We start from the raw sequence: 12,304 nt of genomic DNA, 5'->3' as shown, positions 1-12,304 counted from the left end.
CGATCAGATAAGGTGTTTATAGAGTAATGTTACTACGCTCAGATAAGGTGTTTATAGAGTAATGTTACTACGCTCAGATAAGGTTTTTATAGAGTAATGTTACTATGATCAGATAAGGTGTTCATAGAGTAATGTTACTACGATCAGATAAGGTGTTTATAGAGTAATGTTACTATGATCAGATAAGGTGTTTATAGAGTAATGTTACTATGACAAGATAAGGTGTTTATAGAGTAGTTTTACTATGATCAGATAAGGTGTTTATAGAGTAATGTTACTATGATCAGATAAGGTGTTTATAGAGTAATGTTACTATGATCAGATAAGGTGTTTATACAGTAATGTTACTATGATCAGATAAGGTGTTTTTAGAGTAATGTTACTATGATCAGATAAGGTGTTTATAGAGTAATGTTACTACGATCAGATAAGGTGTTTATAGAGTAATGTTACTACGATCAGATAAGGTGTTTATAGAGTAATGTTACTACGCTCAGATAAGGTGTTTATAGAGTAATGTTACTATGATCAGATAAGGTGTTTATAGAGTAATGTTACTATGATCAGATAAGATGATTATAGATTAATGTTACTATGATCAGATAAGGTGTTTATATAGTAATGTTACTATGATCAGATAAGGTGTTTTTAGAGTAATGTTACTATGATCAGATAAGGTGTTTATAGAGTAATGTTACTACGATCAGATAAGGTGTTTATAGAGTAATGTTACTACGATCAGATAAGGTGTTTATAGAGTAATGTTACTACGATCAGATAAGGTGTTTTTAGAGTAATGTTACTACGATCAGATAAGGTGTTTATAGAGTAATGTTACTACGCTCAGATAAGGTGTTTATAGAGTAATGTTACTATGATCAGATAAGGTGTTTATAGAGTAATGTTACTATGATCAGATAAGGTGTTTATAGAATAATTATACTATGATCAGATAAGGTGTTTATAGAGTAATGTTACTACGATCAGATAAGGTGTTTATAGAGTAATGTTACTACGATCAGATAAGGTGTTTATAGAGTAATGTTACTACGCTCAGATAAGATTTTTATAGAGTAATGGTACTATGATCAGATAAGTTGTTCATAGAGTAATGTTACTATGATCAGATAAGGTCTTTATAGAGTAATGTTACTATGATCAGATACGGTGTTTATAGGGTAATTTTACTATGATCAGATAAGGTGTTTTTAGAGTAATGTTACTGTGATCAGATAAGGTGTTTATAGAGTAATGTTACTATGATCAGATAAGGTGTTTTTAGAGTAATGTTACTATGATCAGATAAGGTGTTTATAGAGTAATGTTACTATGATCAGATAAGATGTTTATAGAGTAATGTTACTATGGTCAGATAAGGTGTTTATAGAGTAATGGTACTATGATCAGATAAGGTGTTTATAGAGTAATGTTACTATGGTCAGATAAGGTGTTTATAGAGTAATGTTACTATGATCAGATAAGATGATTATAGATTAATTTTACTATGATCAGATAAGGTGTTTATAGAGCAATGTTACTATGATCAGATAAGGTGTTTATAGAGTAATGTTACTATGGTCAGATAAGGTGTTTATATAGTAATGTTACTATGATCAGATAAGGTGTTTGTTACTATGATCAGATAAGGTGTTTATAGAGTAATGTTACTATGATCTCATAAGGTTTTTGGGGGCTGACTGAATGCTCTCAGACAGACGGGTCTAGGTCTGTGATATTGTAACCTACTGTGCTATTGCCAAGAAGAGAGCTGTGTGTGTATTGACCAAAAAAGTCCCCTCGAAGCCGATCATTGACGATGTACAGACCTAGTGTTCGACATAGCTGCAGTAGTTGGTGCCCGCTCTTGTTGACAGTTTTGTCAAACTTGTTCCCGTGGGGATATTGGGGGGGGGGGGCGATGCTGAATTGGCCAGGTATATGTTTGTCTCCCTTTGGGTTGATAGAGTCTTGATTCCAAACCTGTCCTGGCATTGAGGTTTCCACAGATCAGTACACACCCCTGTGCCTGGTAGTGACTGATCTCATCTTCAAGAATTGAGAAACTATTTTCATTATAATAAGGAGATTCGGTTTCGGGGGATGTATGCTGCACACATGAATATGTTTTTATCTGTGGAGACAACCTCTCTTTGTATTTTGAGCCAAATTGAAAATTTGCCTTTTTTGATTCATTCTATTGAGTGTACAAGATTTGCCTTGTACCAAATGAGCATTCCTCCTGAGTCTCTGCTCTGGGTCACTCCTTTCAGTTTGCTAGATGGGAACACTATCTCTCTGTAGCCTAAGGGACAAACAGTGGCTATGTCTCCTCTACTCCAAGTCTCCTGTAAAATAAACACATCTGCATCTCCTAACTCTCTGGTAAAGTCTGGGGTCCTGCTTTTAAGGCAGGAGTGGCTCTGGTCTGGCTTGAGGGGGATTATAGCTGCCCTGGTGGGGTTTTATTGGGGTCTCTCTCTCTCTCTCTCTCTCTCTCTCTCTCTCTCTCTCTCTCTCTCTCTCTCTCTCTCTCTCTCTCTCTCTCTCTCTCTCTCTCTCTCTCTCTCTCTCTCTCTGCGTCTCTCTCTCTGTCTCTCACTGTCTCTCTATGTCTCTGTCGCTGTCTCTCTCTCTCTCTGTCGCTGTCTCTCTCTCTCTCTCTCAATCAAATTCAAATCCAATTGAAATGTGCTTTATTGGCATGACAACATTCTCATATTGCCAAAGCATTAATAACATATGATACAAAACACTTAATGTCATAACAAACAGTACAAACAAGATAAGACAGTAGAAAACACACAAGCACACACAAACAAACAAACACATAAACAGACATATATTAGTGAAGTGATTTTAGTCCCTCATTGCCCCTCACTTTGTGGCAGCTGCTACACACTTTGCTGCCACCAGGAACACTGGGCTTTCTCACCTAATAAGTAAGGGGCTGCCTGGGCAGAGTCAACACGTATTTGTGTTTTTGTTATTTTTGTGAACTTGGGGTGGTATTTTTTTCTTATATGTTTGTATTTATCCTATGTGGTCAAGAAGTGGAGCTGTGTCTCCACCACTCCTTGACCACAATGAGACACAGCCTGTCTGTCCTCTCTAGGCAGCAGGTTTGTGTGTGTGGGTCTGTCTCCATGGCCAGGCTGTGCTCACTGAGTGTGGACATTGTCAAGGTGTTTCTCAGTGTGTTATCAGTCAGGTGGTCACATGTTCTGCCATGGTGTACTGTCTGTTTAGAGCCACACAGCCCTGAAGTATACTTTGGGTTTTTGTTGTTCCAGTCCAACAGATTTCATCATTTTGTTTTTGTTGATTGACAGTTTGGTTGGGTGGAATGTGTTGAGGAATGACATCACTGTCCTGAGGCTGGTGATTATTAGTCATGTTAGAAGGTCTGATGATGTCACTGTCCTGAGGCTGGTGATTATTAGTCATGTTAGAAGGTCTGATGATGTCACTGTCCTGAGGCTGGTGATTATTAGTGGCGTTAGAAGGTCTGATGATGTCACTGTCCTGAGGCTGGTTATTATTAGTGGTGTTAGAAGGTCTGATGATGTCACTGTCCTGAGGCTGGTTATTATTAGTCGTGTTAGAAGGTCTGATGATGTCACTGTCTTGAGGCTGGTTATTATTAGTGATTTTAGAAGGTCTGATGATGTCCCTGTTTTGAGGCTGGTGATTATTAGTGGTGTTAGAAGGTCTGATGATGTCACTGTCCTGAGGCTGGTGATTATTAGTGGTGTTAGAAGGTCTGATGATGTCACTGTCTTGAGGCTGGTTATTATTATTGGTGTTAGAAGGTCTGATGATGTCACTGTCCTGAGGCTGGTTATTATTAGTGGTGTTAGAAGGTCTGATGATGTCACTGTCCTGAGGCTGGTTATTATTAGTGTTGGTAGAAGGTCTGATGATGTCACTGTCCTCAGCCTGGTGATTATTAGTGGTGGTAGAAGGTCTGATGATGTCACTGTCCTGAGGCTGGTGATTATTAGTGGTGGTAGAAGGTCTGATGATGTCACTGTCCTGAGGCTGGTTATTATTAGTGGTGTTAGAAGGTCTGATGATGTCACTGTCTTGAGGCTGGTTATTATTAGTGGTGTCAGAAGGTCTGATGATGTCACTGTCCTGAGGCTGGTTATTATTAGTGACGTTAGAAGGTCTGATGATGTCACTGTCCTGAGGCTGGTTATTATTAGTGGTGGTAGAAGGTCTGATGATGTCAATGTCCTGAGGCTGGTGATTATTAGTGGTGTTAGAAGGTCTGATGATGTCACTGTCCTGAGGCTGGTTATTATTAGTGGTGGTAGAAGGTCTGATGATGTCACTGTCCTGAGGCTGGTGATTATTAGTCATGTTAGAAGGTCTGATGATGTCACTGTCTTGAGGCTGGTTATTATTAGTGGCGTTAGAAGGTCTGATGATGTCACTGTCTTGAGGCTGGTTATTATTAGTGGTGGTAGAAGGTCTGATGATGTCACTGTCCTGAGGCTGTTGATTATTAGTGGTGTCAGAAGGTCTGATGATGTCACTGTCCTGAGGCTGGTTATTATTAGTGATGTTAGACGGTCTGATGATGTCACTGTCCTGAGGCTGGTGATTATTAGTCATGTTAGAAGGTCTGATGATGTCACTGTCTTGAGGCTGGTTATTATTAGTGGTGTTAGAAGGTCTGATGATGTCACTGTCCTGAGGCTGGTTATTATTCGTGGTGGTAGAAGGCCTGATGATGTCACTGTCCTGAGGCTGGTTATTATTAGTCATGTTAGAAGGTCTGATGATGTCACTGTCCTGAGGCTGGTTATTATTAGTGGTGTTAGAAGGTCTGATGACATCACTGTCCTGAGGCTGGTTATTATTAGTGGTGTTATAAGGTCTGATGATGTCACTGTCCTGAGGCTGGTTATTATTAGTCATGTTAGAAGGTCTGATGATATCACTGTCCTGAGGCTGGTTATTATTAGTCATGTTAGAAGGTCTGATGACATCACTCTCCTGAGGCTGGTTATTATTAGTGGTGTTAGAAGGTCTGATGATGTCACTGTCCTGAGGCTGGTGATTATTAGTCATGTTAGAAGGTCTGATGATGTCACTGTCCTGAGGCTGGTTATTATTAGTGGTGGTAGAAGGTCTGATGATGTCACTGTCCTGAGGCTGGTTATTAATAGTGGTGTCAGAAGGTCTGATGATGTCACTGTCCTGAGGCTGGTTATTATTAGTGATGTTAGAAGGTCTGATGATGTCACTGTCCTGAGGCTGGTTATTATTAGTGGTGGTAGAAGGTCTGATGATGTCACTGTCCTGAGGCTGGTGATTATTAGTGGTGTTAGAAGGTCTGATGATGTCACTGTCCTGAGGCTGGTTATTATTAGTGGTGTTAGAAGGTCTGATGATGTCACTGTCCTGAGGCTGGTGATTATTAGTCATGTTAGAAGCTCTGATGATGTCACTGTCTTGAGGTTGGTTATTGGTAGTGGCGTTAGAAGGTCTGATGATGTCACTGTCTTGAGGCTGGTTATTATTAGTGATTTTAGAAGGTCTGATGATGTCCCTGTTTTGAGGCTGGTGATTATTAGTGGTGTTAGAAGGTCTGATGATGTCACTGTCCTGAGGCTGGTGATTATTAGTGGTGTTAGAAGGTCTGATGATGTCACTGTCCTGAGGCTGGTTATTATTAGTGGTGTTAGAAGGTCTGATGATGTCACTGTCCTGAGGCTGGTTATTATTAGTGGTGGTAGAAGGTCTGATGATGTCACTGTCCTGAGGCTGGTGATTATTAGTCATGTTAGAAGGTCTGATGATGTCACTGTCTTGAGGCTGGTTATTATTATTGGTGTTAGAAGGTCTGATGATGTCACTGTCCTGAGGCTGGTTATTATTAGTGGTGTTAGAAGGTCTGATGATGTCACTGTCCTGAGGCTGGTTATTATTAGTGGTGTTAGAAGGTCTGATGATGTCACTGTCCTGAGGCTGGTTATTATTAGTGGTGGTAGAAGGTCTGATGATGTCACTGTCCTGAGGCTGGTGATTATTAGTCATGTTAGAAGGTCTGATGATGTCACTGTCTTGAGGCTGGTTATTATTATTGGTGTTAGAAGGTCTGATGATGTCACTGTCCTGAGGCTGGTTATTATTAGTGGTGTTAGAAGGTCTGATGATGTCACTGTCCTGAGGCTGGTTATTATTAGTGTTGGTAGAAGGTCTGATGATGTCACTGTCCTCAGCCTGGTGATTATTAGTGGTGGTAGAAGGTCTGATGATGTCACTGTCCTGAGGCTGGTGATTATTAGTGGTGGTAGAAGGTCTGATGATGTCACTGTCCTGAGGCTGGTTATTATTAGTGGTGTTAGAAGGTCTGATGATGTCACTGTCTTGAGGCTGGTTATTATTAGTGGTGTCAGAAGGTCTGATGATGTCACTGTCCTGAGGCTGGTTATTATTAGTGACGTTAGAAGGTCTGATGATGTCACTGTCCTGAGGCTGGTTATTATTAGTGGTGGTAGAAGGTCTGATGATGTCAATGTCCTGAGGCTGGTGATTATTAGTGGTGTTAGAAGGTCTGATGATGTCACTGTCCTGAGGCTGGTTATTATTAGTGGTGGTAGAAGGTCTGATGATGTCACTGTCCTGAGGCTGGTGATTATTAGTCATGTTAGAAGGTCTGATGATGTCACTGTCTTGAGGCTGGTTATTATTAGTGGCGTTAGAAGGTCTGATGATGTCACTGTCTTGAGGCTGGTTATTATTAGTGGTGGTAGAAGGTCTGATGATGTCACTGTCCTGAGGCTGTTGATTATTAGTGGTGTCAGAAGGTCTGATGATGTCACTGTCCTGAGGCTGTTGATTATTAGTGATGTTAGACGGTCTGATGATGTCACTGTCCTGAGGCTGGTGATTATTAGTCATGTTAGAAGGTCTGATGATGTCACTGTCTTGAGGCTGGTTATTATTAGTGGTGTTAGAAGGTCTGATGATGTCACTGTCCTGAGGCTGGTTATTATTCGTGGTGGTAGAAGGCCTGATGATGTCACTGTCCTGAGGCTGGTTATTATTAGTCATGTTAGAAGGTCTGATGATGTCACTGTCCTGAGGCTGGTTATTATTAGTGGTGTTAGAAGGTCTGATGACATCACTGTCCTGAGGCTGGTTATTATTAGTGGTGTTATAAGGTCTGATGATGTCACTGTCCTGAGGCTGGTTATTATTAGTCATGTTAGAAGGTCTGATGATATCACTGTCCTGAGGCTGGTTATTATTAGTCATGTTAGAAGGTCTGATGACATCACTCTCCTGAGGCTGGTTATTATTAGTGGTGTTAGAAGGTCTGATGATGTCACTGTCCTGAGGCTGGTGATTATTAGTCATGTTAGAAGGTCTGATGATGTCACTGTCCTGAGGCTGGTTATTATTAGTGGTGGTAGAAGGTCTAATGATGTCACTGTCCTGAGGCTGGTTATTAATAGTGGTGTCAGAAGGTCTGATGATGTCACTGTCCTGAGGCTGGTTATTATTAGTGATGTTAGAAGGTCTGATGATGTCACTGTCCTGAGGCTGGTTATTATTAGTGGTGGTAGAAGGTCTGATGATGTCACTGTCCTGAGGCTGGTGATTATTAGTGGTGTTAGAAGGTCTGATGATGTCACTGTCCTGAGGCTGGTTATTATTAGTGGTGTTAGAAGGTCTGATGATGTCACTGTCCTGAGGCTGGTGATTATTAGTCATGTTAGAAGCTCTGATGATGTCACTGTCTTGAGGTTGGTTATTGGTAGTGGCGTTAGAAGGTCTGATGATGTCACTGTCTTGAGGCTGGTTATTATTAGTGGTGGTAGAAGGTCTGATGATGTCACTGTCCTGAGGCTGGTGATTATTAGTGGTGTCAGAAGGTCTGATGATGTCACTGTCTTGAGGCTGGTTATTATTAGTGGTGGTAGAAGGTCTGATGATGTCACTGTCCTGAGGCTGGTGATTATTAGTGGTGTCAGAAGGTCTGATTATGTCACTGTCCTGAGGCTGGTTATTATTAGTGGTGTTAGAAGGTCTGATGATGTCACTGTCCTGAGGCTGGTGATTATTAGTGGTGTCAGAAGGTCTGATGATGTCACTGTCTTGAGGCTGGTTATTATTAGTGGTGTTAGAAGGTCTGATGATGTCAATGTCCTGAGGCTGGTTATTATTAGTGGTGTTAGAAGGTCTGATGACATCACTCTCCTGAGGCTGGTTATTATTAGTGGTGTTAGAAGGTCTGATGATGTCACTGTCCTGAGGCTGGTTATTATTAGTGGTGTTAGAAGGTCTGATGATGTCACTGTCCTGAGGCTGGTTATTATTAGTGGTGGTAGAAGGTCTGATGATGTCACTGTCCTGAGGCTGGTTATTATTAGTGGTGTTAGAAGGTCTGATGATGTCACTGTCCTGAGGCTGGTGATTATTAGTCATGTTAGAAGGTCTGATGATGTCACTGTCCTGAGACTGGTTATTATTCGTGGTGGTAGAAGGTCTGATGATGTCACTGTCCTGAGGCTGGTTATTATTAGTCATGTTAGAAGGTCTGATGATGTCACTGTCCTGAGGCTGGTTATTATTAGTGGTGTTAGAAGGTCTGTTGATGTCACTGTCCTGAGACTGGTTATTATTAGTGGTGTTATAAGGTCTGATGATGTCACTGTCCTGAGGCTGGTTATTATTAGTCATGTTAGAAGGTCTGATGATATCACCGTCCTGAGGCTGGTTATTATTAGTCATGTTAGAAGGTCTGATGATGTCACTGTCCTGAGGCTGGTTATTATTAGTGGTGTTAGAAGGTCTGATGATGTCACTGTCCTGAGGCTGGTGATTATTAGTGGTGGTAGAAGGTCTGATGATGTCACTGTCCTGAGGCTGGTGATTATTAGTGGTGGTAGAAGGTCTGATGATGTCACTGTCCTGAGGCTGGTTATTATTAGTGGTGTTAGAAGGTCTGATGATGTCACTGTCTTGAGGCTGGTTATTATTAGTGGTGTCAGAAGGTCTGATGATGTCACTGTCCTGAGGCTGGTTATTATTAGTGATGTTAGAAGGTCTGATGATGTCACTGTCCTGAGGCTGGTTATTATTAGTGGTGGTAGAAGGTCTGATGATGTCACTGTCCTGAGGCTGGTGATTATTAGTGGTGTTAGAAGGTCTGATGATGTCACTGTCCTGAGGCTGGTTATTATTAGTGGTGGTAGAAGGTCTGATGATGTCACTGTCCTGAGGCTGGTTATTATTAGTCGTGTTAGAAGGTCTGATGATGTCACTGTCCTGAGGCTGGTGATTATTAGTGGTGTTAGAAGGTCTGATGATGTCACTGTCCTGAGGCTGGTTATTATTAGTGGTGGTAGAAGGTCTGATGATGTCACTGTCTTGAGGCTGGTTATTATTAGTGGTGGTAGAAGGTCTGATGATGTCACTGTCCTGAGGCTGGTGATTATTAGTGGTGTCAGAAGGTCTGATGATGTCACTGTCCTGAGGCTTGTGATTATTAGTCATGTTAGAAGGTCTGATGATGTCACTGTCTTGAGGCTGGTTATTATTAGTGGTGTTAGAAGGTCTGATGATGTCACTGTCCTGAGGCTGGTTATTATTAGTGGTGTTAGAAGGTCTGATGATGTCACTGTCCTGAGACTGGTTATTATTAGTGGTGGTAGAAGGTCTGATGATGTCACTGTCTTGAGGCTGGTTATTATTAGTGATGTTAGATGGTCTAGTGTTAGTCTGTTGAGTGTCAGGACCAGTTTACTGAGGGGACTTTCTCTATGTTCATCTCTTGGCTTTTGAGGGATTTATAATGACAGGATTTGGGGTCACTCATTTATAGGTGTTTCCAGAATTGAATGGCTCTTTTTTCAATTTGAATTATTAGAGGGTGTTGGCCTAATTCTGCCCTGCATGCATTGTTGGGAGACTTCCTCTGGACCCGGAGGATTCTCTTACAAAATTCTACATGCAGGCTTTCAATTGGATGTTTTTCCCATTTTCCGAATTCGTGTTTTGTGATAGAACCTCAAACCTCACTGCCATATAGTGCAACTGGCTCAATCACTGATTGGAATATTTTGAGCCAGGTCCTAACTGGGATGGCAGCATGTGTTGACTTTTGGATGGCATAGAAAGCCCTTCTTGCTTTCTCTTTCAGTTCATTAAGGACCAAGTTAAAATGTCCCGTGGAGCTGATCTTCAACCCTAGTAGTCCATGGGCCAGAGCCCAAAATTTCCTATTTCGGTACACTCAAGGTGGCAAAACTTACTTATAATTTTTGAAAGGATCCATGTCTGTAGATGATATTTTGGTATGATAACCATTCCTGAGTGGCAGCTGTATCACAGTTATCAGCTCATGAAGTTAACCACCCGCTAAACTAAATTGCATTTTAGACGCTGGTGCATATCCTGGTTTAGCCTCATGGTCAGGACATTTTTCAATGTTCTATAATATTGTCTTTGGTATCGTTTTAAAGGGGACCTTCTTAGCTTTCATTCAAGCCCTGTTGTGGATATTTCTCACTAATATAGAGGTCACTTGAGCTCTTCAACCCGTCAATAACACACATCTTTCTGCAATTTTCGCCTAAACTATATACTTTATTTTAGCCCTGTGGCATCTAGGAATATTAGGGACACAAAACACAAAAACTGGAATACTCACAGGACTGTAAAGATTCAGGAAATGTATAATATACCCATACTATTTCATTGTGTGAGGTGATTGTGAGTCTTAAATGAGAACTAGACCAAAGCCAGTTAGGTCACAAACTGGTCTCTATACATTTGTTTAAATACACAATCAAAATACATGATAAAAAGGAATACCATAGTGAGGTAATGAACTATTTTAATATTTTAAACAACATTGACATTTACATATACTTAGTCAATGATACATGTAATCCCATATCATTAGTGGGTATATGTAATGGTAATGGGTAGGGTAATGGGTATATGTGAATATGGCTACATTATTGTTATCAAGCTCTGGGTAACCAAGTCCAGAATCAACATCCTGTGCATCAATAGACTACTACCAAAGTAATACCATCAGAATCATCACACTGTCATTCATCAAACTGCTCGTTTCTCTCATCATCTGACTCCCCAAGTTCAAAGTCCAGTTCTGGACCATCCTGCTGTTTTTGGTTACTGCAGGTCTGTAACCTGCACATGTCTGTGCATGGAAGTCCATTTGACAGGCACATGCAGCTTGGCATTTTGCATGAATGCACACACTTGCATGTTAGCATTTCCAAGACCACATCTTGTGCAGGTGGGGAGCGCATCCAGTAAATGGCCAGCTTGCCTTCATCGTCTGTCCATCCATACTCAGTAGGGCTTGGCACCACAGGGTTAGCCTGCAGACAGCACTTCCATATTGCTGCCTGATAGTTGGCTCGTTGAACATGCATAAAGAGACAGTCTCTACATGGTGGCAGCTGGCTGGACTCAACCTCTCCCCTTTTGGTGCAGAAGAGCTGGTAATGCAGTTTGTTCACCTCAGCAGTGCTGCTATTAGCAACATACATCCGACAGGTGAACTGCTCAATTTTCTGGAACAGCTCATCACTCACATTCCATGTCTGTCCCAGTTGACTAAAAGTATCTTGGCAGGAAGTGTGCTTTCTCACTATCTTCAGGGCATTCAGCTTCCCTCGACCAGCGAATGCACTGACAGTGTCGCAGCCTGTGAAGGCATGTAAGCCAATTAGGCTGTCACAGATGCTGTCTCCAAGTGAACTTGCCAGTTTGGTGATGTCGACAAACCGTGTGCGGTTCTGAGTCCCACACTTCTGGTAGATGGGACAGGTGATGTCCTTCTGGAAGCCAAGACAAAGCACCATGACATCAGTGTCCTCAGCTGTGATGATAACTGACTTTGAGCCCGCATTTGCTGCATGCAATGCATGCAGGAGCAGACGGGTGTCAGCTTCTTCATGTGTGGAGTGCAGTTCTGCTGCTTCCTCACACCCATCTTCTGTCAACTTGTAGCAGGTTTCCTCACAGGTCATGTACAACACCTTGCCATGCAGCATAGCTCTGTATCGTGGGATTTTCCACTCTTCCACCAGAAACTTGATGAGACTGGTCTTGTTGGAGGAACTGCACAGAAATTTTCTCCACTGCTGGACGTGGTGTCCCCCTGCAAGATTCTTGTACTGGAGAGTGATGTCTCCACCCCGGTTCAGTCGTTCAGCATCTTTGATCGAAGTCTGGTGATAGACATCAAAAACAACATCAATCCTCCCACTCTGTGCTCCCTCATGGAGGACCTGGGTCAAGGCTGACTCTG

General features: G+C 41.7%; 1 protein-coding gene across 1 annotated transcript in view; it reads left to right on the top strand.

The window, feature by feature from the left end:
• Nucleotides 1-12,304, top strand: part of LOC130134278 (potassium voltage-gated channel subfamily KQT member 2-like) — a 267,264-nt gene that overhangs the window by 16,721 nt on the left and 238,239 nt on the right. The gene's annotated exons all lie outside the window — the stretch shown is intronic.

The sequence above is a fragment of the Lampris incognitus genome, chromosome 2 (genome assembly GCF_029633865.1).
Source record: "Lampris incognitus isolate fLamInc1 chromosome 2, fLamInc1.hap2, whole genome shotgun sequence".
Classification (NCBI taxonomy): Eukaryota; Metazoa; Chordata; class Actinopteri; order Lampriformes; family Lampridae; genus Lampris; species Lampris incognitus.
This window is presented reverse-complemented; position numbering and strand designations above follow the sequence as displayed.